General features: G+C 48.0%; 1 long non-coding RNA gene across 1 annotated transcript in view; it reads left to right on the top strand.

Moving 5' to 3' along the window:
• Positions 1 to 22,041, top strand: part of LOC146170822 (uncharacterized) — a 111,742-nt gene extending 89,701 nt beyond the window's left edge. Inside the window, exon 6 of the long non-coding RNA XR_014703103.1 lies at positions 21,925 to 22,041. This is a non-coding gene — a long non-coding RNA (uncharacterized LOC146170822). The remainder of the gene's footprint in view (positions 1 to 21,924) is intronic.
• The last annotated feature ends 3,626 nt before the right edge of the window (positions 22,042 to 25,667 follow it).

Here is a 25,667-nt window from a genome sequence, read left to right as displayed (position 1 = left end):
AGCCTCCTCTCGAACTTACCTCATACCGGCCAGTTGCCCTAGCAAGCTGTTTTGGAAAAGTTATGGAGCGCATGGTGCTGGCAACACTTGAGTGGTATCTAGAGAGTAATGATCTTTATTCGAATATGATTACTGGATTTCGCCGCGGACGCTCTTCCATTGACAGCGTCATCGACCTTGTGGCGACGGTAGAACACGAAAAGCGTCACCGTCGACTAGTAACTGCTGCATTTTTAGATATAAAGGGAGCTTACGACAATGTCCTCTATAAAGCTATTGTTGATGGACTTGACGACGTGGGAGTTGGTGGCCGGCTGTACTTGCGGATTGAAAGTTATATCAGCGGCCGCTCTGTTTACATGACTACGCCTGAAGGAGATACTACCCGCTTTCAGGTCGGTCGTGGAGTTCCACAGGGAGGAGTTCTCAGCCCAACTTTATTTAACATTGCGCTAATTGGCCTGGTGAGTGAACAGCCAACTAACATGCACATAAGTGCATATGCTGACGACATCTGCATCTGAGCCTCTGGTTCGAAGCGCCCACAACTACGTGCGAGACTGCAACGAGCTGTGTCATTAAATCGATGTACTTACGGCGTCAAGGTTTATTTTCAGCGGCAGAAAAGTATGCAGTGATCGCGTTTACGGGAAAATGTGTCAGCCGCTACCCGATTACCCTTCATGAAGTCGTAATACCATACGTCTCCAGGCACAGATTCTTGGGAGTAATTATTGACCACCGACTATCTTGGTCGAAACATATTGCTATGGTGAAGAAAAGGCTAATTAATGTTTGCTATGTACTTCGTTACATAGCTGGCATCAAATGGGGTCCAACTGAGCGCTCCTTAATACGGCTTTACGAGGCTCTGTTTGTTGGCTACATCCGGTACAGTCTCCCAGTACTCTCCAGTATGAGCATTTCCTGCTTGCGTACTTTAGAGAGCGTGCAAGCGCAGGCACTGAAAATATGCCTTGGACTGCCCAGATGCGCCTCTAACAAAGGCACAATTGAAGAGGCACACGCTCGCCCAATGTCCATATACTTGTCACACGAACCACTTCGTGTATATTTACGAGCACTTACAAGACACCGTTTTCACCCACTCAGTAAGAGTCTGGATGAGAGGCCAGACTGCAGTTTTACAAGTGCACTCCGCTGCCATGAGTCACAAATACCGGCAGGATATGCCCTCCTATATCGTCCCACCCAACCACCATGGACGATGGATAAACCTTTGGTGCACCTTCGTATTCCCGGAATACCAAAGGAATCAATGGTACCAATTAGTCGACTCAAACAACTTACTCTGGCACACATCTGGTCAGAATATCCCATATATATTCACGTATACACCGATGGATCTGTGTCAGCACAGGCATCCGCTGCAGCTGTGGTCATACCAGCTCAGAAAACAACTCTGCATTTCCTTTTGGGACATACCTCTACATCAAATGCTGCCGAACTTGTAGCCCTTCGGGAATCTATTCGCTATATATGTAGGGAACCACCTCAAAAATGGTGTATATTCACGGACTCGAAGACTGCATTACAAATTTTGGAAAACTTCTTGCGCCACACTGCCTATCAGTTCCTGGCACTAAACATTATGGCGCTCATCCCATCTGCCCAGCTGCAAGGCCACATGATAATGTTTCAATGGATCCCTGCCCACTGCGGCCTCCATGGGAATGAGCAGGCCGATGTTGAAGCGAACAGCGCACTCATCAATGGCTTCCAAACAGCTGTGCCTTTTTCAAGAGCGGGTACGACGTGCCTTCTTACGAGTTGTATAAATAATGCTACAGCAGCTTACTGGGCCCAGCCAGACGGCCTACACATTCGTCTAAGAAGGCTCGATCGCACATTTAAATTTAATGTTCCGCGTGATATTCCGCGTCATCAGGCATGCTTGATACATAGACTTCGTTTAAACTTGGCTTTCACGCGCAAGTGCTTAAATTTAATTGGACAGATGGACTCACCGGAATATTCAACTTGTGGCATCCCAGAGACTGTAGACCGTGTATTATTGGGATGCCCAGTGTATGTGGCCGAAAGAAGTGTGCTAGCCGCTTCATTGAAGCGTTTGGACAAGAGGTCTCTGTCGGAGGAACTGCTGCTGGGCGCTTGGCAGGTCAAGGGGAAGACGTCCAGGCAGTGCGTGCTCTTTGCCGTTATTTGGGAGCCAGCGGACTTGATTCGCGCTTGTAAAGCAAGCTGCTGTGTCTGTATATATATTTCATATGCCTTCTCCCACATCGTCACCCATCATGACCTTCTTTCTTCTCTCCATCCCCTTTCCCAGTGCAGATTAGCAGGCCAGATTTGAATTATTCGGGCCAACCTCTCTGCTTTTTCATTTCAATAAATCCATCAATCTGTCTATCTACTCTTCTTCTTCCTTGCTTATGCGTATATAAGTGCATGCACCGCTTAATGTAACAATATTGTGAATAGTACAACACACACCTTAAATGGTATGTGTATTCTTCCTAAATTACAGTTCATAAGCAGTGAGTGCTACTAAAACGAAAAGCGAGGACTAATCTGCGACTGTTTGCAATGACACCTCTCTTATTGTCCACTCAACTACGTCGTGGATAAGGGGACAGGTTTAGAGCTGGAGCTCCATTCCTTCCAAGAAAATCTGAAGTCATATCGTTCCACACAGGTACTTTTAAAGCAACCCCCTAACCCCCTGACTTACTCGCTCGACGGGTATGCTAAAACATGATTCGCCGCTTGCTAGACGTCGCGCGCTCGCTTGGCATCAGGGTTGACAGCAACTAGATGACTCACCATCCGTCTGATATAAGCACTAGTGGTGCTTAATGTTTCGCATATCTATGGAAGAAGCGGTTCCAGGTGCTACTGTCTAGGCTATGAATCGAAGATGCCGGACAGAATATGATCAGCCAGCAGATGTTGAGCCCTGTTTTATATTTGCACCCCTTCACAACGTCGCAGAATAATGTGTTACTTTCACCTATTTATGACTAGGCGTTCCCTAAACGTGACATGAGTATTCGGAATTTCCTTCCCCTAAAACTATATTTAAAAATATTGTACGGAGAGGAACGAAGCGGGTAGTGGAGTTGGCAGGATCGGTCGTGCAATGAACATTGGCGGGACTAGTGCGAGCGCTTACAGACAGTGAGCTGATTGGTCTGTAATTTTTCAGGTCCTTAGCGTCTCTTTTCTTATGAATTAACATATCAGACACTGCGTAAACAGGGTGGCCAGTTTTGCTAGAACGATATCCCCCCCACCCCGGCGCGTCCTTCCACAAATCTAGTTACCTGATCCTCTCCAGCTGATTTTCCTTCTTCATAGTTTCTAACGCTTTGTTAACCTGTTCCTTAACCACTGGCGGAACGTCTGCCTCATTTTCCTTATTGCTAATCTCATTATTGTCCTGACTACTTTGGCTACTGTTGAGATCAGTATAGAACTCCTCGGTTACAATGACTATCTTATCCATACTTGTGATTACGTTGCCCGCCTTGTCCTTTAGCGCATACATTTGATTTTTACCTATGCTCAATTTGTTTTTCACCGCTTTAGGGCTTCCCCCGTTTTTCACAGCAATTTTCTCCATGATATATTTCTTTAAATTGGTCACTTTGCGCTTATTGATTAGCTTTGACATCTCTGCCAATATTATCTGGTCTGTTGGATTGGACGCTTTAATACTTTGGCGTTTCTTAATCCAACCTTTCGCCTCCTTAGACGGCTTACCGGTGTTCTCTGTAACTATCCTACCGCCTACTTCTGCAGCCCACTCAGCAATGATATCTCTGAAATTATTGTTCATTGCTTCTAGGATAATGACGTCCTCCTCGGTTGGAGCTGAATATCTATTCTGTAGCGAGATCCTGAACTCTTCTTCCCTCCCATCACCGCTAAATTTTTAATGGACTGCTCGTTTACTAATCTGTTTCATTTGCTCTTGAGATTTAGACTAATTTGTGACATTATCATCCTGTGGTCACCGTATCGCACTTTTCTGGCTCGCGTGCTTGTGTGAGCACTGTGTGAACGCAGAATTGGAGTACGCCCGCGTGCCCGTCGTGTTGTGGCAGCGGGGTACACAAGCGCTGCTGGCTAGGCAGGACCCTCAGGTTTAGAAAGGCGACCTGTGTGCAATATCTAAGCCCCGTTTTACTGCTGTGAATGGCCGTTCACGTTGGACGGCACTACTTGCCACTGCTGTGCCCCCGGCCGGCCTCAATGCACATTGACTGGACACTGGAATTTCCCCTCTCTTCACGGGGTGAAAGAAGAGGAAGCGCAGCGCTTGCGCGTGAATAAGTGATGATAGACGAAAAGGACGCTGGGTCGGTACCTGTGCATGCCTCTGTCCTTACTGGAATGATCACACTGCAACAATATCCTATATAAATACCCCAGTCACTTCCAAACAAATGTGGGAGCAGGTGCATACACTAAAAGTTACTGACTCTTCTTTCACAGTTCCGGTTTTACCAGCCTCAGAGGTGCGAATAAGTATGGATGAAAAGGCGGATGTACTAGATGAAGAAATCTCCAAACTGTTCAGTTATTCAATCTCCCCACGAAATAGACTTTCAACATTTGGTGGTAGAAACGAAGAACACAATAACGTATACACTTCAAGAAGTAAAGAAAATCTCAGCAGTTGGTGAATAGAATGCGCCCAGCAAGAATATGAAACTACTGAAATTAACTCTATATTGTGCTGACGTGCGCCCGATAAAGCACTAAGCAACCGCGCGGAGGCGATAGCAACAAACGTGCTTGTCGATCGTCGAACTAAGAATGCCGGTTTCACGCGTCAATGCTCTATTTAAAGGCTGAAAAAAAATCGAGATAAAACCGCGAGCAGTGGCTAGCCCCATCTAGAATATTGCAGAATTACACACGAGCGGCCGGCATCTTTGAGAAATATCTCGAAGCATCTTGCGCCACAACTGACAAACCTGTTTCTCGTAACAACGAGCACGATCAAACAAAGAAAACCGAAGTGATACGCATGCCAGAATCGGAGTGATTAAGCCACACGCCGGCCACTGTCGAAAAAAGAACGAATGCATATTTGAATGGTTTGCGGCAATATGATATATCATGAAATACTTCCATACCTGTCTGGTTTCTCGACGCACTTTTCAAATGATTAACAAGCTATAGATACTTAGAAAAATGCGCGAAGCCCAAGAAAGCTATAACCATTATTGGAATCCGAGAACCAACCACACACTTCGTAGTTGGAGGCCCATAGCTCTCACTAGCTGTTTAGCAGAATATTTTGAAACATTTTAAACATCTGATTAACTTTCGTTTCAGAATCTCGCCAACTTCTCATTCTTCATTAATGCGGTTTGAAAAGCATACTCAACCACAGATAACTCATCTCGACATGAAAATACATTCAGAGATGTTTCACATAAAAACAGCACTGCCTTGCTGTCTATGATCTGGTGAAGGCGTACAACACTACTAGGAGATTTAGAACTCTGCGCGACCTAGAAGAGTTGGGCATACGCTGCAAAATGCTGAACGTTTTCAGCGCTTTCCGGTCTTACTATAGATGTTTCAAATGCTTCTTGGTTTAGTCGTGTCAAAACTCCTAAAAAAATGGAGTCATGACATCTTTTTGAAAACATAATTTCAACTAGCAGAGTAATAACAAAGCATATTATGTATTCGGTCTATTTTAATGGTCTCCAGATAGCAGGCTTTTTAATTTATCAATATGTGAAAGACAAGTAAATAAACAACACGTAAATTAGTGCCATGGGCAGAAAAAAGGGAATTTCAGTTCCCCTACATAAGCTTTGACAGTCTTCTTTCTCAAACGAGGAAAACAAGTCATCCCTACCCTGCACGGAATTGAGGGTAAACTATCAGTGACTAATGAGCACAACTTTCTTGAGATTACTCTCGGCAGAAAACACTCTAGTGCACATATCAATGCCGGGAATAGAAACCTTCCAAATTCTTGAACCTACGCAGAGCACGTTCGCGAGAAAACTGGCGGTCCGACCGGTCATTTCTGTTGTGCATTTCTCGCTTTGTTGTACATCCTTGTTTAGGCTATGGTTGTGTAGTGTACGGATCAGCAATACCATCTTCAAGCCTAGGCTTGAAGCTATCATCAAGTGCTTACAGGACTTCTCCCATCAACAGTCTCTGTTGAAACAAATGAACCTATTCTTGAATGCAGCAGATCCATACCGAATGCTGATATAACGTAAAAATATGCTTCACGCCAAAACATATATGTTACACAATATTTATAAAAGAACATCCAAAATAATGTTGCAGGAAAGCTCAGCCAATCAGGACTTTATTTCCGTGCTTCAAAGAAAAATGTCAAGAACAAGGAATACTGGACAGATGTCCTCATATTGTCCCGACAAAATGTTTTACCAACCTTGTTAAACTCCCTTCTGTGTGAGATTTCACAATAACACATTGTCACTAAAAAGCTATCTCCACGTGATCACATGCTACAGCAGTTATTGGGTATTTAAGAAAGGTATATCATATCGGAAGCTCTATATTAGAGGACGAAGGGGAAGAAAGAATAGGACTGCATAAATGTGCATCTGATTTCACTGGTAAATTCTATGCCTTTTTGCAACAGTGAAAAATACAATCATCACTAACGTACATAAAAAGGGCATGTTCTTCAGTGATTTCACCAGTGCTATCGCAGTTCTACGCTCAATAGATTCAGTAGAGGCTTTAGTAGGAGACGGAATACACGCAATATTAGCCGCGTAAGAAATTTCATGGCTGCAGTCACCTTCATGGGTAATAGGGGAAGACGCCATGATTTTTGTCTTTTTATTGTTCAGTTTAAGTCCAAAGTTCTCACTCTCTTCTTGTACGCGCATAAGAAGTCTCTTGAGTTCCACTTCACTTTCTGCCAATCAAGTGGTATAATCCGCATATCTAAGGTTCTTGATATGTTTTCCAGCAATCTTCACTCTAGCTGAAGACTCGTCCAGACCGGCCTTCCTCATGATGCACTCAGCATATGGGTTAAATAGGCAGGGCGGCAGGATGCAGCCTTGTCTCACTCCTTTCTCAATCGGGAAGCAATCAGTATGACCATGCTCAGTTCTGACTGTGGCCTCTTGTACTTCATACAAGTTCCTGAGGAGGCAGAAGAGGTGAATTGGAACTCCCATCTCTTGGAGAGCTTGCCATAATCTGTTTTAAGGTACGCAGTCAAACGCTTTCGCATAATCAATAAAGCAAACGCAGATGGCTTTCTGGAACTGTCTTGCTTTTTTATGATCCAGCGAAGGTTGGCAATCTGGTCTCTCGTTCCGCTTCCGTTGCGAAACAGAGCTTGCACGGCCGGAAGCTCCCGATCCACATACTGCCGCCGCCTACCTTGGAGGATTTTGAACATCATTTTGTTAGCATGCAAAATAAGCGCGATTATGCGGTAGCTGGAACAATCTTTGACACTGCCTTTCTTTGGAATGGGGATGTAAACTGACCTCCTCCAATCGTGTGGCCACTGCAGGATTGTACAAATTTGCTGGCATAAGTTATACAGAACGTTAAAAGCGTCATCGTTAAGATTTTGAAGAAAAACAGCTTTAATGCCATCAATTTCGTTAGCTTTGTTCATAGCAAGGCTGGCTAAAGCTCATTCAACTTCAACCTTCAGGATGCTCTGCTCGACATCAGCGATCACAACCGTCTTATGTAGGGTTCTCACATCCGGGTACTTCTTGTACAGTTCTTCTTTGTATTCTCGCCACCACTTCTTTATCTCTGGCGCTTCAGTGAGGTCCCTGCCTCGCTTGCCCTTTATCACGCCACCTTAGCACAGATGCTCCCTTTGATATTCTCACCAACACACGTAGCAAACAGAAGAACAGCCGAGCTGCCATTTTTTAATCAAGCGAAGCTCGAGACAGACGAGCACGACGCTTAGTCACGCGCCAAGACATTCGGCCCCTTGGTGGCGCTAGAAGATTGGCAGCGGTGTGGCATTGCCCCCCTTCCAAGAGGCATCGACCCCATGCCGCAAACTTAGGGGAACAATAGAAAAGCGGCGCAAGTTATACGGGAGTCTATAGCTCCGGTTTGGACCCTAAAACGGTTCAACGAATGTAATATGGCTTCATTCTGGCGACGTGAACTATTTCAGATTTCGGATGCCAAGAGGAGCGGACAGTGCCTTGTGGTAGCACCACGTAGTTCACCACGCTCAGGCGGTGGAGCACCTCGTAGGGTCCAAAGTAACGGCGCAGAAGCTTTTCAGAGCGCCCTCGCAACCGTAATTGACTCCAAACCCAGACTTGATCGCCGGGTTTGTAAGTCACCTCTCGGTGTCGCAGGTTGTAGCGCTGGGCGTCGTGCACTTGTTGGTGCCTAATTCGCTGTCGGGCAAGTTGGCGTGCGGCTTCTGCGCCACGAATATAATTGGTCAGCCCCCACGACAGTTGAAGGAGCAGAATCCGGAAGAAGCATGGCATCCAGCAATGTCAAAGGTTCGTGTCCATGGACCAAATGAAATTGAGTGTAGTTTCCTGGAGCGCAGTGTTGTATGCGAACGTGATGTACGGCAGAATTCGGTCCCAGTTCCCATGATTGTCGTCTACATACATAGAAATCATGTCGGCAATTGCCTTGTTAAGCCACTCTGTTAGTCCATTAGTTTGAGGATGATAGGCAGTTGTCTTGCGGTGGGTGGTGCCACTGAGCTGAAGGACCTCGCTCGTGAGTGCCGACGTAAACGAGGTTCCCCTGTTAGTTAAGGCGACTGTTGGGGAGCCGTGACGGAGTACAATGTTGTGAATGAAGAAATGCGCGACTTCCTCTGCGGTACCACGGGGAAGGGCCTTGGTCACGCAGTACCGGCTGAGGTAGTCAGTGGCAACCGCTATATACCTGTTACCCATGGAGGACTTCGGGATTGGGTCCAGTAAGTCCATGCCGACTTGTTGAAATGGGAATTTCGGGGGATCGATAGGCTGCAGGAGGCCAGCTGGTTTAATTGGCGGTGTCTTCTGACGCTAGAACTCACGGCAGGTACGAACGTGGCGGTGCACAATAGCAACTAGCCTAGGCCAGTAGTACTTTCGGCGTATCCATGCCAATGTGGGAGAAAAACCGAGATGGCCGGAAGAAAGGTCATCGTGGCACACACGAAGAACTTCGTCATGAAGCGTGGTGGGTAGTACTAGTAGATAAGCAGTTTCTGTTCGACCGTAGTTCTTGTAGAGCACACCATCACGCAAGCAAAATGACGAAAGTCCGCGCCCGAAGAGCTGAGGAGGAGATTACACGGTTCCTTCGAGTATTCGATGAGGGGCAAAAGTTCAGAATCGGCCCGCTGCTTTCGGGCTAAGGTGGACGACGTGATAACGCCGAGGAAAGCGGTATCATCATCGGAGCCGTCTGTGTGGCAGGAAGTAGGGGCGCGTGACACACAGTGAGCATCACTGTGTTTCTTGCCGGACTTGTGCACGATAGTAACGTCAAATTCTTGCAACCGAAGGCTCCATCGAGCAAGCCGACCCGATGGATCTTTCAGGTTTGCCAGCCAACACAGTGAGTGATGGTCGCTCATGACACGAAACGGACGACCGTATAAGTACGGACGAAATTTCATGACTGCCCACACAACAGCGACGCACTCCTTTTCCGTATTTGAATAGTTAACTTCCGAACGGGACAAAGTGCGACTGGCGTAAGCAATGACACGTTCTGCACCGCCCTGCCACTGAACAAGGACCGCACCGAGGCCAACGTTACTGGCATCCGTGTGCAGTTCCGTGTCGGCCTCTTCGTCGAAGTGGCCAAGTATTGGCGTACATTGAAGACGGGACTTGAGTTCCGTGATGGCTTTTTCCTGGTCGGGGCCCAAAACGAATGGTTCGGCGTCTTTTGTCACGCGAGTCAGGGGCTCAGCGATCTTAGAGAAATTGTGAACAAAGCGACTATAGTACGCGCAGAGGCCGAGAAATGGACGCAAGCTTCGTTTATCTTCTGGTTTGGGGAACGAAGCGACAGCGGCCGTCTTTTCTCGGTCTGGACTAACACCTCGAGCGCTGACAATGTGGCCGAGAAATTCCAGCTCATTAGAAGCAAAGTGGCATTGTTCGGGTTTTAGAGAGAGACCGGCACATCGGATGGCCTACAAAACAGCGCGCAAACGTTTTAGGTGCTTGTCGAACGTGTCCGAGAAAATTACAACGCCGTCGAGATATACGAGGCATGACTGCCAAAATAACGGCTTGAGGGGCGAGTTGGGGCATCATCGTATTCAGATATGTGGCGCAAACAAACACAAACACAGGAGAAGATACAGAAGGAGAAGGAGTGTTTTCCGGTTCTTCTTACAGTTGGTAGTGTGCGCGTGTGTTGTGTATCTTCTCCTGTGTTTGTGTTTGTTTGCGCCACATATCTGAATACCATGACTGCCACTTCAGGCCAGATAGTACGGTGTCCATCATTCGTTGAAAGGTGGCACGGGCCGAGCACAGGACAAACGGGAGCACTATAAACTTATACAAACCGTCAGGCGTAAGCAAAGGGATCTTCTCACGGTCTCGCGCGTCAATCTCTATTTGCCAATATCCACTGCGGAGGTCAAGTGACGAAAAGTAAGTGGCATGGCGAAGGCGATCGAGGGAGTCGTCTATGTGCGGCAGGGGGTACACATCCTTTTTATGAGGTTGTTGAGGCTTCTATTATCCACGCAGAACCTCAAGGTGCCGTCTTTCTTCGCGACGAGGACAACAGGAGAAGACCAGGGGCTCGCCGACGGTTGGATAACGTCGTCCTGGAGGATTTCTGTTACTTGGCGGCGGATGGCGTCACGTTCTTTGAAGACACCCGGTAAGGACGCTGACATAGTGGACGTTGGTCGTCGGCAACTATAATTCGGTGTTTCGTTAGTGGCGTCTGTCGGACCTTGGGAGGTTGATGCAAAAGAATCGCGGAACGAATTGATAAGATCCTCTATGCAGCGTTTCTGACTAGGCAGGAGGTGGGGGTTCATATCGGTCTGAATGGCTGTAGACATCGCATTGTCGAGGTCTGACATGTTGAATAAAGGGTACTGGCCAGTACATTCTCCAAGTTCTTCAAAATAAGCGACCGTTGTGTTCGCCGTCAAATGTTGGGATTTACACGTGAAGTTTGTCACTAACACTTCGGCTTGTCCACGGACAAGTTCGAGAAAGCCCCGAGCTACACAAACTTGTTGAGAAAAGCAGTGACATGTTAGCTTCGACAGTGCCACGTGTTTTGGTGCAATGATCACATTTGATTGTGACGAACTTGCTCGCCGGCGGAGGAATTATGTGGTCACCAGAGACGCGCAGCATCGTTTTCCGGAGGTCCGTGTTGCTATCAACGGCTCGCTTGGTTGAAAAAGATACCATGAGCTGCTCCCGAAGGTCTGCAACAGCACCATACTCTTGCAGAAAATCCATGCCTAGAATCGGATCTTTACAGCAGTCTTCTAATACGGCAAAGGTTCCAGTGAAAGTAAAACAGCAGATCTCTATGCGGCAAGTGCAAATGCCAACCGGCGTCATCACATGGCCACCGGCAGTGCGCATCAATGGCCCAGACCAATGCGTCAGAATCTTACGGAGTGCCGTGGGTAGCTGGCTGCTCATGACGGAAAAATCGGCGCCAGTATCCACAAGTGCGGTCACGTCCCAACTGTCGGCGGTTACAAAAATTTCACCGGAAACAATGTGTTCGCAGCACGTCGGTACGTTCGTCGGATCGGGTCCTCGTCGCTCGGGCCGTCGCGTCAAATCGTCGAGGTGAGGCTGTTTAATCTGAGACGTAGCGGCGGCCTCACTCCCGGAGGTCGCTGTGTTTAGTTTTCCCGGTGAGGGGGCGTGCTCTGAATTGCCCAGAGAAGGAGTATCGACTGGGTGACGCAAAACGCCTCGGGGATGACGATCGCAACTGCCGTTGCGGTGACGTCGGGTGCATCTCGTTAGCAGCCAGGTATTCCTCAATCTCCTGTGGTCTTTCGCCATAGCGAGATCGAGGCACGTTTGCTGAAATCCTCTTAAGCCTGTTCTCCGGTATGGGCAATTGCGAAGAATATGGCCAGGATCGCTGCAGGATCGCTGTTGGGTGTGCGCCACAAGTGCGCATTGCTGATGGCGGGACGTTGGTATTGCTGCGGCTCGACGGGGCTCAGATCTTGTTGCTGCTCAACGGCGCGCAGGTAGCGAGGCGGTGGTCCGGCAACGGGGCGGAATGAATGTGGCTCGGGGGCAGGTCGACGTAGGACATCACTATACATCATTATGCATGGCTCTTGTTGTGGTGGTGGTGGTGGCTGCACCGCTCGCCGGCGTTCATCACGAATGACGTCGCCGGTAGAATAATTCACTGCAGGTGGTGCATTCAAGTGGAGGTTCTGCAGTTCTTCGCGGACACAGCTTCTCACAAGCTCCCGCAATGCCTCGTTCCTAGCTGCTGGCACGGACGCGCAGTAGGGTGTGGCCGCTACGCTTGCCTGACGGCCGTATTGGGTACAGCGTTCCTGCAGTGAACGTTCCATGCTCGTAGCTTCTCTCGCGAAATCTGCGGCAGTTCTTGGAGGGTCGCGAATGAGGCCAGCGAACAACTGTTCATTTACACCGCGCATGAGGTGCCGTACTTTCGTTGCCTCGGGCATGGTAGGGTCAGCTCAATTGAAACGTCGCGTCATGTCCTCTACAAACATGGCCACGCTCTCATTTGACTGCTGAGACCTCGAAAGAATTGCTATCTCAGCGTTTTCTTTGCGCGCACTCGAGCTGAATGTTGTGAGCAACTCACGGCGAAAGACGGCCCAGTTGACTTAGGACGCCTCGTGGTTCTCAAACCACGTCTTGGCCGAGTCTTGTAGCGCGAAATACACATTCATTAGCTTCCGCTCGTCGTCCCGTTGGTTGAATGCGGCCACAGGGTCAAAACTGGCCAACGAGTCTTCGACATCCTCGAACCGGTCACCGTGGAATGATGGCGGTAATCGAGGTGCGAGGAGGACGTACGGTGGGGCATTGCTGGGATGCTGACTTGTCTGGCTGCCCGTCATAGATGTCATGGCTCGCAGCGGTGTTGTCAGTGGTTCGAACTCAGGTTGTAGGCCTCGGAGGCGACGGCTCGCTTTATGGACGGGAGTGGCGTCTGAGCGTCGATGGGCAGTGTCACTGACGTCTTCGGGGGCAACGTACATGGGATCCTATCCCGCACCTCCACCAACTGTCACCAACACACGTAGCAAACAGAAGAACAACCGAGCTGTCCTTTTTTAATCAAGCGAAGCTCGAGACAGACGAGGACGACGCTCAGCCACGAATCAAGACATTCGGCCACTTGGTGGCTCTAGAAGATGTGCAGCGGTGTGGCAATATCTTTGATTTCCTTATCCAGGGCTTTTGTGTTCCTCAATTGGCTGTCCCCAACTGCTTGTTTACATGTACCCCGTATAAGGCGTTAGCATTAATTGGCGCATGCGCGCTGATCGTGTCCGTCCATTCATAACACTTTCGTTCAATGAGGGGCGGTAACTGGCAGCTGACATGACCGAGCGCTAACTGACGTAGGGCTTACTGACATTACTTTTAGTAGGAGCACGCGTAATATTGTTACGTGGTGGTGACAAGCTCGATGATGCAAATGAAGCCTTGGAGTGCAGGGAAGAAACTCTTTATTAGGCTGACTTGCGCCCGCAAAAGAACTAAGCGACAAAACGTGCTGGTCGATCGTCGAACTAAGAATGTCTGACGGTAACATCAGCGCTCAATTTAAAGCCTGCTCCGAACCATCTAGATAGCGTTGCAAACTGTTACTAGCACAACCTGCAACGTTGTAGAAACATACACGACTGGTCGGTATCTTCGAGACAGACTTCAGCGCATCTTCCGCGACAAAGAGACTGATAAAGGTGCGTCTCACGACGTCGACCATTAGCCAACGAAGAATACAGAATTGATACGCGTGCCAGAATCATAGTGATAACGCCGGATGCCGGCGGCTGTTAAGAAACAACAAATACAGTTTTCAAAGTTTCGCGGCAATACTCGCCCTTTGAAAAAGCATCGCCTCGATGTTCCAAAACAAAGCAACTTAAACAAAAACATTTCAAAGTTTAAAGAGCACAGATTCCTTAACGCGCGCAGTATGGCTTCAGTTGTAAAATATGTACGATTTCTGGGCGTGTGCGTCGCCGTAGTGATGCTGACGTAGCGTCGAAAATAACTTCATAATCCAGTGGTCCGACGCAGCGAATGATCTGATACGACCCGAAGCATCGGCGCAACAACTTTTCACTTAGTCCGCGATGACGAATTGGTGTCCAAACCCCAACTTGGTTTCCTGGATTGTACTCTCCATGGCGTTGTTGTAAGTTGTGCCGTCGGGTGTCGGTGTGCTGTCGCTCTTTAGTACGCAGCCGTGCGAATCATCGGGCTTCCTCTGCGGGCTGCAGGTAGGCGGCGACGTCAATTTTGTCCTTGTTGGTTAGGTACGGCTGCATTACGTCGAGCGTCGTAGGCTCCCTGCCGTACACAACCTTTAAAGGGGTCGCTCTAGTCGTCTTTTGGACTGCCGTGTTATACACGAAGATCACGTACGGCAGGATGGCGTCCCAGGTCTTGTGTTCGGCGGCCACGTATGTGTGGACGTACATGTCTGTGGTCGTTTTGTTGAGGCGCTCCGTAAGTTGGTTTGGGCATCGTAGGCGGTTGTCCTCCTGTGACTTGTCTGACTGTACTTCAGGATGGCTTGAGTGAGCTCTGCCGCAAATGCTGTTCCCCTGTCCGTGATGAGAACTTCTGAGGTGCCGTGTCATAGGAGAATTTGGTCGACGAAAAACTTGGCGACTTCCACGGCGGAACTGTTAGGTAGTGTTTGGCTTCGACGTAACAGGTAATGTAATCTTTAGCCGCGATGATCCACTTGTTTCCCGTCGATGAAGTTGAGAAGTGTCCGAGGAGGTCCATTCCTATTTGTTTAAAATGATTAGTTGAGGGTGGTATCGGGTTTAGTAGACCAGCAGGTCTCGTCGGAGGTGCCTTGCGTCGCTGGCACTCATGGCACGTTTTAACGTAATGGGCGACGTCGGCAGTTAATCGTGGCCAATAATACGTCTCCCGAATTCAATTAAATGTGCGTGAAAGGTCAAGATGTCCTACTGTTTGCGCATCATGACATGCCTGTAGAAGTTTGTCTATGAGGTTTATAGGCACAACAAGGCGTGCGGTCCTGTTGGATGCAAAGTTCTTCACAAAGACATCGTTTTCTAACACGAAGGACGACAGGTGATACTTGAACACAGCAGGAGGGGAACGGTCTTTCCTTCTAAGTAATCGGCAAGAACTTTCAGCTCAGGGTCTGATCGCTGTTATTCTGCGAAATTGCTGGCCCTTACTGGTCACAAAAAGGCGTCGTAATCATCTTCTTCCGGCGGCGCATCAACAGGGGCTCGTGACAAGCAGTCGGCATCGGAGTGCTTGCTGCCGGACTTGTAGACGCATGTGATGTCGAATGCTTCAAGACGCAGGCTCCATCGCGCAAGGCGGCCTGAGGGATCTTTTAAGTTGGTGAGCCAGCAGAGGGCATGGTGAGCGCTCACAATCCTGAATGGTCGTCCGTACAAATATAGGCGATATTTGGATGTGGCCCAAATGATGGCAAGACATTCTTTCTCTGTCGTTGAATAATTGGATTCAGCTTTCGAGAAGGAACGGCTAGCGTAGGCGATAACTTTCTCCTGTCCGGTGCTCTTTTGAACGAGAACAGCGCCTAGGCCCAAACTGCTTGTGTTGGTGTGAAGCTTGGTGTCGGCGTTTTCATCACAGTAGACTAAGACAGGAAAAGACTGCAGGCGGCGCTTAAGTTTGGCGAAGGTTTGTTCTTGCCGCGCTTCCCATTGAAAAGCTACGCCACTCTTTGTAAGCTGCGTCAACGGCTCGGCGATTTGCGAAACGTTGCTGACAAATTGTCGATAATAAGCGCACAGCCCAAAGAACCTACGCAAGGCTTTTTTTTCTGCGGGAATTGGAAGTACGCGATCGAAGCCGTTATCTAAGGGTCAGGGCGAACGCCATCCTTGCTAACGATATGATCCAGGAACCCAGTTCCTTGTAGGCACAGTGGCATTTATCTGCTTTCAAATTTAGCCCTGACGACTTGATAGCTTCTAGCAGTGTCCAAAAGCCTTTTTAGGTGGCCTTCAACGCTAGAGGAAAAGACAACGACATCATCCAAGTATACGCGAAAAATCAGTCGCTTCAAGCCCGCCAGCACAGTGCCCGCTGCTCGTTGGAACCTCGCTGATGCGGAGCAGAGGCCAAACGGCATCACCTTCAACTCGAAAAGGCCGCCCGCTGTGATGAATGCGGTGTTCTCGCGATCTTTTTCGTCGACCTCAATTTACCAATATTTGCTTTTCAGGTCCATTGATGAAAAATACCTTGCATTGCAGAGTCGATCGAGAGTGTCGTCGATGCGAGGAAGAGGGTAAACATCTTCGTTATGCTGTTAAGGCGGCGGTAAATGATGCAGAAGCAAAGTGACCCGTCTTTCTTCTTCATCAGAACAACTGGTGCCGCCCAGGGGTCTTTGATGGCTGGATAAGGTCGTCACGGAGCATTTGATCGATTTGCTTGCGGATGGCTTGGCGTTCTCGCGGCGATACGCGGTAGGGGCTTTGGCGCAGAGGTCGGGCGTGTTCGTCCGTTATGCGTGTTCGTACGTGCTTGGCCAGTGGTGTTGTCGTACTTTCGATGATGATGAGAAGCACTCACTGTAGCTTCGAAGAAGACTGCGAATCTGGTCTTTTCTGCTGTGGGTTAATGCCGGGTTGATGCCAAAGGTAGGCTGACGAAATTGGTCCTGTGCGTCTTCCAGGGGTTGGCTGTAGAGGGTGGATACATCTCGGAGGTCCGCTAATTCATCGAGGAAGTCGATCGTCGTGCCCTTGTTGAGATGCCGGTATTTTTCGGTGAAGTTTGTTACCGTCACTTGAGCATGTCCACTCCGGAATTTTGCGATGCATCTTGCTACGCCAATCCCTCGTTCCTAGAGCAATTGGATATTTTCTTCGACAATGCCTTCAGTGGTTTCAATGTCTGCGCTATCCACGCAGATTATGACGCTTGATCTGGGCGACACGGTAAATACTGCGTCGAAGATGTTTAGAGCGACGTGTTGCGTCGAAGTTGTAGCAGGTATGGCTTTGCCTGCAGAGAGCTTGATGAGCTTAGATCGCTGGTCGATGATGGCTCTATGCTCATTTAGGAAGTCCATGCCGAAAATCACGTCACAGGAACAATGCTGCAGGATCACAAAGTTGGTGGGGTAAGTACGCCCATTTACAAATATTCTTGCAGTGCATCGTCCCGATGGAGTAATGAGGTTACCACTTGCAGTGCTAATCAGCGGGCCATCCCAAGCGGTCGTAACCTTCCTGAGCTGGGAGGCTAACGGTCCACTGATGACAGAGTAGTCAGCTCCGGCGTTTACTAGGGCAGTGACTCTGCGACTGTCGACAGAAACGTCAAGGTCGCTTGTTCGTGTCCTCGAATTGCACGTGGGCCTTGGTGTCCAATCTCGGCTCCGTCGTTTCTTCAGGTCACGGCCGGGGCATACCATTGTTACTTCACTGGGTGGCGGTGTCGGCTTGCACTCTCGTCGTGTTGTCGTCGATGTCGTCGTGTGGAACAGTGGTGAAAAGGCTGCGTCGTCGTTAGTGGTCATTGGCGGCGGAGGATCGTCTTTTCGTCGTGTAGCAACATCACCTCCAAAGGTTGCTCTATTTGATTTCCCGTGCGCGGGCTAGGGGACCTTCCTCGTACGTAGCTCTGGCCTGGAGGCGCAAAGTGGGCCCTGAACGGCGAGGGTGAGCGTGACAGACGACTTGGCGATGCGTGCTCTCGCCTCCGCAGATAGTCGTCGATTTCTTGCGGTCGCTCGCCAGGACGAGGTCGTGGGGCGTCGTATGTAAATTCACGGAGGCCTATCCGTCGGTATGGACAGTGGCGTACAACATGGCCGGCCTCACGGCAGTGGAAGGATAATGGCCTGTTGTTCGCAGTTCTGCAGGCGTCGCACTTCTTAGGACTTGGAGGCCGTTGGTAGCTTTGGAGGGCGGGGCCAAGGGGCGATTTTCAGGATCAGGACGGTAGCGGCGAGCGCTGGGAAATTCACGCCGGGGCGCAGGATGACATAACGCAGCAGCATAGTTCATGGCTGCTGCTTCTTGCACTGGAGCAGTAGGAGCGGTCCCCTGAGGAACATCGAGTGCCTGCTTGACTTCTTCACGGACGATGTCCGCGAGCGTCGCCACCTGGGGTTGTTGTGATGATGGCAGCAATCGGCGGAGCTCCTCTTGTACGATCTCCCGGATCAGGTGCCGAAGGTTCTCTCCGCTTGCAGATGTGCTGGTGCAATGGCTTGAGTAGTCCGGTTGATGTGTTCGCTTGTAGTCACGCATCCGGGTGTCCAACGTCTTCTCGATGGTCCATGCTTCACTCTCAAAATTGTCCACAGTTTTCGGCAGGTTCCGTACATGTCCTGCAAAACGTGACTCTACGCTTCGCATTAAAAATCTGATCTACTCACATATTTACTGATCTCTACAGCAGCCAAAGTAGTCAGGACCGTAATGAGTTTGGCAGTAGGGAAAAACAGTCAGACGTTCCACCGGTGACGAAGAACGGGGTTAAAAAGCAATTAAAACTATGAAAAGGGTGAAAGCAGCTGGAGAGGATCAGATAGCTATAAATGTGTTGAAGGACAGGGCGATATCGTGCTAGAAAAATTGGCCACCATGTATACGCAGTGCCTGGTTTCGTCGAAGGTACCGGAAACATGGAAGAACGCGAAAATTATCCTCATTCATAAGAAAGGGGACGCTAAGGGCCTTAAATATTACAGAGCAATCAGCTTACTGTCTGTTACGAATAAGATGTTTACAAAGGTAATTGCTAATAGAATCAAGACGATCTTGGACTGCAGTCAAGCAAAGGATCAAGCAGGCTTTCTTAAATGGTACTCTACTATCGATCATGTCCTTACCCTCAACCAGGTGATAGAAAAATGCTCGGAATATAACTAGCCCTAATAAATTGCAATCATTGATTACGAAAAAGCATTCGACTCAGTAGAAACCTCGGCGGTGATGCAGGCTTTGCATCAGTGCTATATGGGCATTGCCAGGACAATATATGGGCATTGCCAGGACATGCAGTGCGAAGAGAGTATGCCCGATGGTCGCTTAGGGTAACAAACTGAATTCCTAGGGAAGGAAAGCGTAGCAGTGGGCGGCAGAAAAAATGGTGGGCGGATGAGGTTAAGAAGTTCGCAGGGGTCAAATGGATGCAGCTAGCACAGAACTGAGATATTTGGAGAAATATGGAAGATACCTTCGCCCTGCAGTTGGTATAGACAGGCTGATAATGACGATGATGATTAAAAATCTGACTCTGTCACCTTCGGTTATGGTAGGATCGCGCGGCGAAAGAGGAGCTTCATCTCCTCAACGTACGCCAGGACAGGCTCGTTAGGGAGTTGGATTGGATTGAAGGACGGCCGTAGCTCTCTCCTTCCCAACGACACTTGCGAAGACTGCCAAAAACGTTTTCTTGAAAATCTCGCAATCCTTCAATTTTCGAACCAAATATAGGCAGACCTTTCAAGACCAAAATAGACTTGCCCTACCTTCGCTTTGTCATTCCAGGCGTTGAACCAGTTGCCACGCGTTCAAAACTGCAACGGTCGAGCCAGTCTTCTGCATCCTCGTCCGGTCGTCCTTGGAAGCAGGGTTCTCACGGGGTTGGACGAAACCCAATTGCGCTTTCTGCTCAACAGGTGCCATCTTCGGTGTCCGTCACGATGTCGGGGATCAGCACCTCCACCAGATATCACTTGGTGGTGACAAGGTCGATGACACAAAAGAAGAGTCTGAGTGCAAAGCAGCAACTCATTATTGGGCTAAATTTCGCCCGCAAAAGAACTAAGCAACTCGGCGGCGGCGATAGCAACAAAACGTGCTCGTCTATTGTCGAACTAAGAATGCCTGTCGCACACAACAGCGCTCAATTTAAAGGCTGCTCCTAACCATGTAGATAACGTCTCAAACTGCTACTAGCACAACCTGTAACATTGTAGAAACATACGCGACTGGTCGGAATCTTCGAGATTGAACTCGGCGCATCTTGCGCGAGAAAAAATCTGATAAAGGTGCGTCTCCCCACCATAAAGCATTAACAAACAAAGAATACAGAGTTGATACGCATGTCAGAATCAGAGTGATAAGGCCGCATGCCGGCGGCTGTTAGCAAACAAAAACAGTTTTAAAAATTTTGCGGCAATATGACAACGATAACGAGAACCGCGCAGAGAGCTATGGAACAGAAAATAATAGGTGTAACTTTAAGAGATCGGAGGCGTGCAGAGTGATCCTGAGAAAGAATCTATGGTACTGAAATTTTAATAGAAAGCAAGGGAAAAGAAATGCGCATTGGCAAGCCATTTAGTGCGAAGAGGATAACCCCTGGTTCTTAATGGCATCAAACTGGATTCCAGGGGATTGAAATAGCAGCAGGGGCGGAGGAAAGCTAGATTAGCGGAGGAGATTGAAAAGTTCGCAGGGATCGAGTAGATGCAGCTACCTCAGGACCACTTCACTTTGGGAAATATTTGGGAGGCATTCACCTAGATGTGAATATCCGGAATAATCACAATGGTGATGAAGTTGATGTCACATAAATTTCCGCTTCCAAGAATTTTCGCGGAGTGCAGTGGGAATATACAAGATAACCTAAATAGTAATGGCGGTATATATGAGTATATATCATGAAAAAGGGGAAGCGGTACCGCGCAACAAGAGGAGCCACGTAGATGAAGGAGGACTCCATGGCCAGCTTCCGAACAGTGACACATCGGCCGCAAGTGTGAATCACCTCGTTACTAGATAGGCCTTATATGCAGGGCCTAATGAAGGTGAGAGATTAGGTTTAATGTTGTTTCAGAAGTATGACAGAGGGGGAAACAATACTCGACAAGTGCAGCAATATATATAGCCTACTCAAAAATTGAGCTCTCATTTAACATTCGATTACTAAAAAAGAAGACCCGTGCACATGCGACAAAGGAAAGTAGAACACTGGCGTTGAATGCATGCTCCGTATCGTTATTTCTACGCGGCAGCATAATTTCGTTGAAGAAACCTTGGCGCTATCGTCGGCGTAAGCAGCATGAGCAACAAACTCCCAAATATGATGTGAAGTGTGTATTGGTATAAACCGCCAATACGTCACTGCCATAGCTTCGCGTTGGAACTTACAACATTCATTCCACTCGTATTTACACTTGACATCAGGCTTGAAATGGAAGTAAGTAATAACACATCTTGCAATAGGAAATAAATGTTGCGGTAAGCCTAAATTCATTCAAGGAGGAATTTTTAAGTATATAATATAATTTAGGATTGATTTCAACGCGCGGGTTATTGAATATGAGCTTCAGAAAAGCTGCCAGATATGTCATTCGAGGTAAGTTTGATATTCTTCAGAAGAAGCTCCGCTTCATATGTACCTACTTCGGGCGTTCTTTCAAGTTAATAAACTGCGATAATTAATCTTTGTGTAATTATCAAAGATGATATCGCTACACGCACCTACGGTGGAGGTAAAGCATCCCCTTAATCTCTCAACATTTTTATTCGTTTCAAGACGGCAGAAATCGCCAAGCGGCGCTGTTTGAGCCGAAATAAAGCAAACGTTATTGATACGCTGACATGAAATTGCTTTATAACATTAGTCTATTTGGCCAGGCGGGAAGGTATTCGCTGTCAGTGTTCTGTATGACATTCTGGAAATGAAATCAATGTTTATTGCCCCAACTTCGCTGAATTATTCAACTGCGTTCTGGGTTTGTTTTCAGATGAACCAAAATGTGAAATGTACCAGTGGGCATAAGAAGTTCACAAACGCCGCAGTACTCTTAACCCACCTGGCGAAATTTATCGGAGCTGTGAATTGGAGTTCTACAAATACTGCGGCAGTGATGTGAAGATTGTTTACTTTTATTTAAAGTGCAGAAATGCGCGGTGATGAACTTTGGTCTTAATATATTCCATTTTATTGCAACATTGGTTGTAATTGGCTCGGGAGCACCACTTCTAGTAAAATGCCCCGCCGGAGTGCACAGTCGTTAGGGCGCTCGATTGCTGTTCCCAAGAATGCGGTGCTGCATCCCGGCCTAGGCGGCCACTTACTGTTTAAGAGAAATGGCAAGCCCCCGTGCACTGTGCAGTTTGAATGCACGTTTAAGGACCCCAGGCGGTCGAAATTTCGGGACCCCTCCACAACGGCGTTTCTCATAGCCTCAGTCGCTTTGGGACGTTAAACCCCACAAAGCGAACCAAACCATTTGAAACAACATAACCCACGCACCCCATCTTTTCCTTCGTAGGCGATAATCGCGTCTCTGCTTCTACTGTGTCCTTACCGGCATACTGAGCGCTAGAACCACCCATTCCGTTTACAGTATCAAGCAAGGTCAAAGTGTGTCAGCAAACCGGCAGCTATCTTCTTCCATAGCCTCTGCAATTATTGCACACGACCTACCGCGCAATATCCTAATCGACGGTGACGTCGCATTGGAACACCGATTTAAACTGCTGTCTGAGCGGCAGTCCCTTCAGTTGGCACGGGAGCAGCAGTTGGAGTAACATGGCTCACACATCCCATTTTTCTGCTTCGCAGGCGGCCTGCGCGTCTCGGTTTCTATTGTTTTCCCGGCATAATCACTTCAAGACCAATCCATTCGTGTCTATGTTTCATGCAAGGCCAAGGTCTATCCCCAAAGCGAAAGCTATCTTCAGCTATACCGTCTGCAATTAACCCGCTCGACCTGCCACTCAATATCCTCATCGATGGTGACGTCACAACGTAGCACCTATTTAAACTTCTGTCTGAGCGACAGTAACTTCAGTTCGCACGGGAGCAGCATTTGGAGCAACATGGCTCACACACCCCATTTTTCAGCTTCTCAGGCGACATTTGCGTCCCTGTTTCTATTGTTTTCCCGGCATACTCAACGCAAGACCCACCCATTCGTGTTTATGTTTCATGCAAGGCCAACAGCAATCAACAAACCGGCAGCTATCTTCATCTACACCCTCCGTAATTTCCGCACTAGACCTACCACACAACATCATCGAAGGTGACGTCACAACGCAACACCTATTTAATCTTGTTTGAGCAGCAGTGCCTTCAGTTGCCACGGGAAGAGCGTTTGGAGCAACATGGCTCGCGCACTCGCAGGCGTGTTTCAAATGTGCTTTGCAGACGTGTAAAAACTTTTCGCTCTTTACTAAGAAAATCGACCACCCATCTTGCAATGTCTCCCGTGCCAACAAGTGCTCTGTGAAGTTGCCTGTTATTTTTTTTTCCAGGGCATATTGGATATTACGCGTCGGTGATGTTGAAGCTAATCCGGGACTCATTGCACGATTAGAGTCTCCATTTGACCAGCAGACTTCGCCCGGAAAGACCTACAAAAAGATTTAAGTAATTTTCGCTTGTTAAAAAAATCCAGACTAGATCTGCACAGTGCGAAAAGGGTCAGGCAGAGTTCGTAAACGACGTTAAGGCTTATTAAGGTCTGTCAAGAAAACATCAAAACAAACATTGGCTATATCCACAATAGATTGCGCGATCTGGAAGAAAACGCAAAACTATGGGACCGCCTTGACGAAGAAATGCCCGAAGTTCAAGCATCGGCTCACACTTTTACAACTACGCGTTTACGAACTGGATGACAGGTAATTACGCAACAATCTTATTTTAATCGCATATTTGACTCTCGAGAATTGTCGGCAAAGCCTAAATCTCGTGTAAGCGAAGCACTAACAGGCATAATTGTCAGCCTGCCCGACACAGCAGATAACGCGCCTATGGCATTTGTCAATACTCGCCCGATAAGCACCGTGCAATTATTAGTAAATTTTCCAGCACCGAAACACTAAGACAGCACTTTCTAAACTTGTAAAGCTAAGCGAGAAATAAATGTTTACTGCCGGGGGCTTTCGCCTGCCACAAAGCAAATATAAAAAAAAAGCTGATTAAGTACGCTAAAAGCCAGCCCTAGCCATGTACCTATCACTTAAGGTGCAACAAGCTAATCACGAATCATCATCATCATCATCAGCCTGACTATACCCACTGCAGGGCGATGGCATCTCCCATATTTCTCCACCTAGCCCGGTTCTGTGCTAGCTGCATCCACTTGACCCCTGCGAACTACATAACCTCATCCGCCCACCTAACTTTCTGCCGCGCCTTGCTACGCTTTCCTTCCCTTGGAATCCAGTTTGTTACTCTAAGCGACCGCCGGTTATCCTGTCTTCGCACTACATGTCCTGCCCATTTCCAATTCTTCAACTTAATTTCCACTAGAACGTCTGTAACTTGTGTGATTTCTCTGACCCACTCTGCACGCTTCCTATCTCTTAAAGTTACCCCTACCATTTTTAGTTTCATAGCCATCTGGTTTGTCCTCAACTTAAGTACAACTCTCTTGGTTAGTCTCCACGTTTCAGCCCCATAGGGGAGTACAGGTAAGATGCAACTGTTGTATACTTTCCTCTTGAGCGATACCGGTAAACTGCTAGTCGCAATCTGCGAGTGCTTGCCAAATGCGCTCCATCCCAGTCTTATTCTTCTGGTTATTTACATTTTCAAGTTCCGGATATGCGGTTACTACATGTCCTAAGTAGACGTATTCGCCTTCTACTTCCAGTACTTCGCTACCTAATGTAAACTGCTGTTCCTTCCCTAGGCCGTTGAACATTACGTTAGTCTTTTGCACGTTGATTTTCAAGCCTACCTTTCTACTTAGCTTTTCTAGGACATCAATCATTATTTGCAGTTCATCACCCGAGTTTCTTAGCAAGGCGATGTCATAACAAATCGCAGATTACTGAGGTATTCCCCATCTACCCTTATCCCTAACTGCTCCCATTCCAAGTCTGAATACTTCCTCTTAGCAAGCTATGAATAGTACTGGGAAGATTGTGTCTCTTTGCCTAACACCTCTCTTTATGGGAACTTTGTTACTTTCTTTATTCAGAACTATGGTTGCTGTGCAGCTAATAAATATATATATCTTCCAGCACTTTCACGTACGGCTCGTCTGCCCCCTGATTTCGTAATGCCTCCATCACCGCCGAGGTTTCAACTCAGTCAAATGCTTTTTCGTAATCAATGAATGCTATGTATAAGGGCTGGTTATATTCCGAGCATTTTTCTACCATCTGATTGATGGTATGGATATGATCGATAGTAAAGTATCGTTTCCGAAATCCTGCTTCAACCTTTGCTTGTAGCAGTCTAAGGTTGTCCTGATTCTATTAGCGATTACCTTCGGTTCAGTTCCATTCAGTCGTGTCCGAATCTTCGTGACCCTATGGACCATATCAAGCCACGCTTTGCGGTCTCTCACTATCTTCCTAACATCACATAACTTATCTACAGTGCATCGAGGATGCCATCTAACCACTGCGTTCGCTGCCTACCCCGTCTCCGGTGACCCTTCCCAGTCGAAAAAAACTACAGAACTGTGTCAAAAATACGACAAAATATCCTGTAGTTCTGTCGAAACCATCAGATTTTTCTGTAGTT

Source organism: Amblyomma maculatum, unplaced genomic scaffold (genome assembly GCF_055883805.1).
Source record: "Amblyomma maculatum isolate TAMU_Amacu unplaced genomic scaffold, ASM5588380v1 scaffold_39, whole genome shotgun sequence".
NCBI lineage: Eukaryota > Metazoa > Arthropoda > Arachnida > Ixodida > Ixodidae > Amblyomma > Amblyomma maculatum.
Note: the sequence above shows the minus strand (reverse complement) of the source record. Positions and strands in the feature narration are given on the sequence as shown.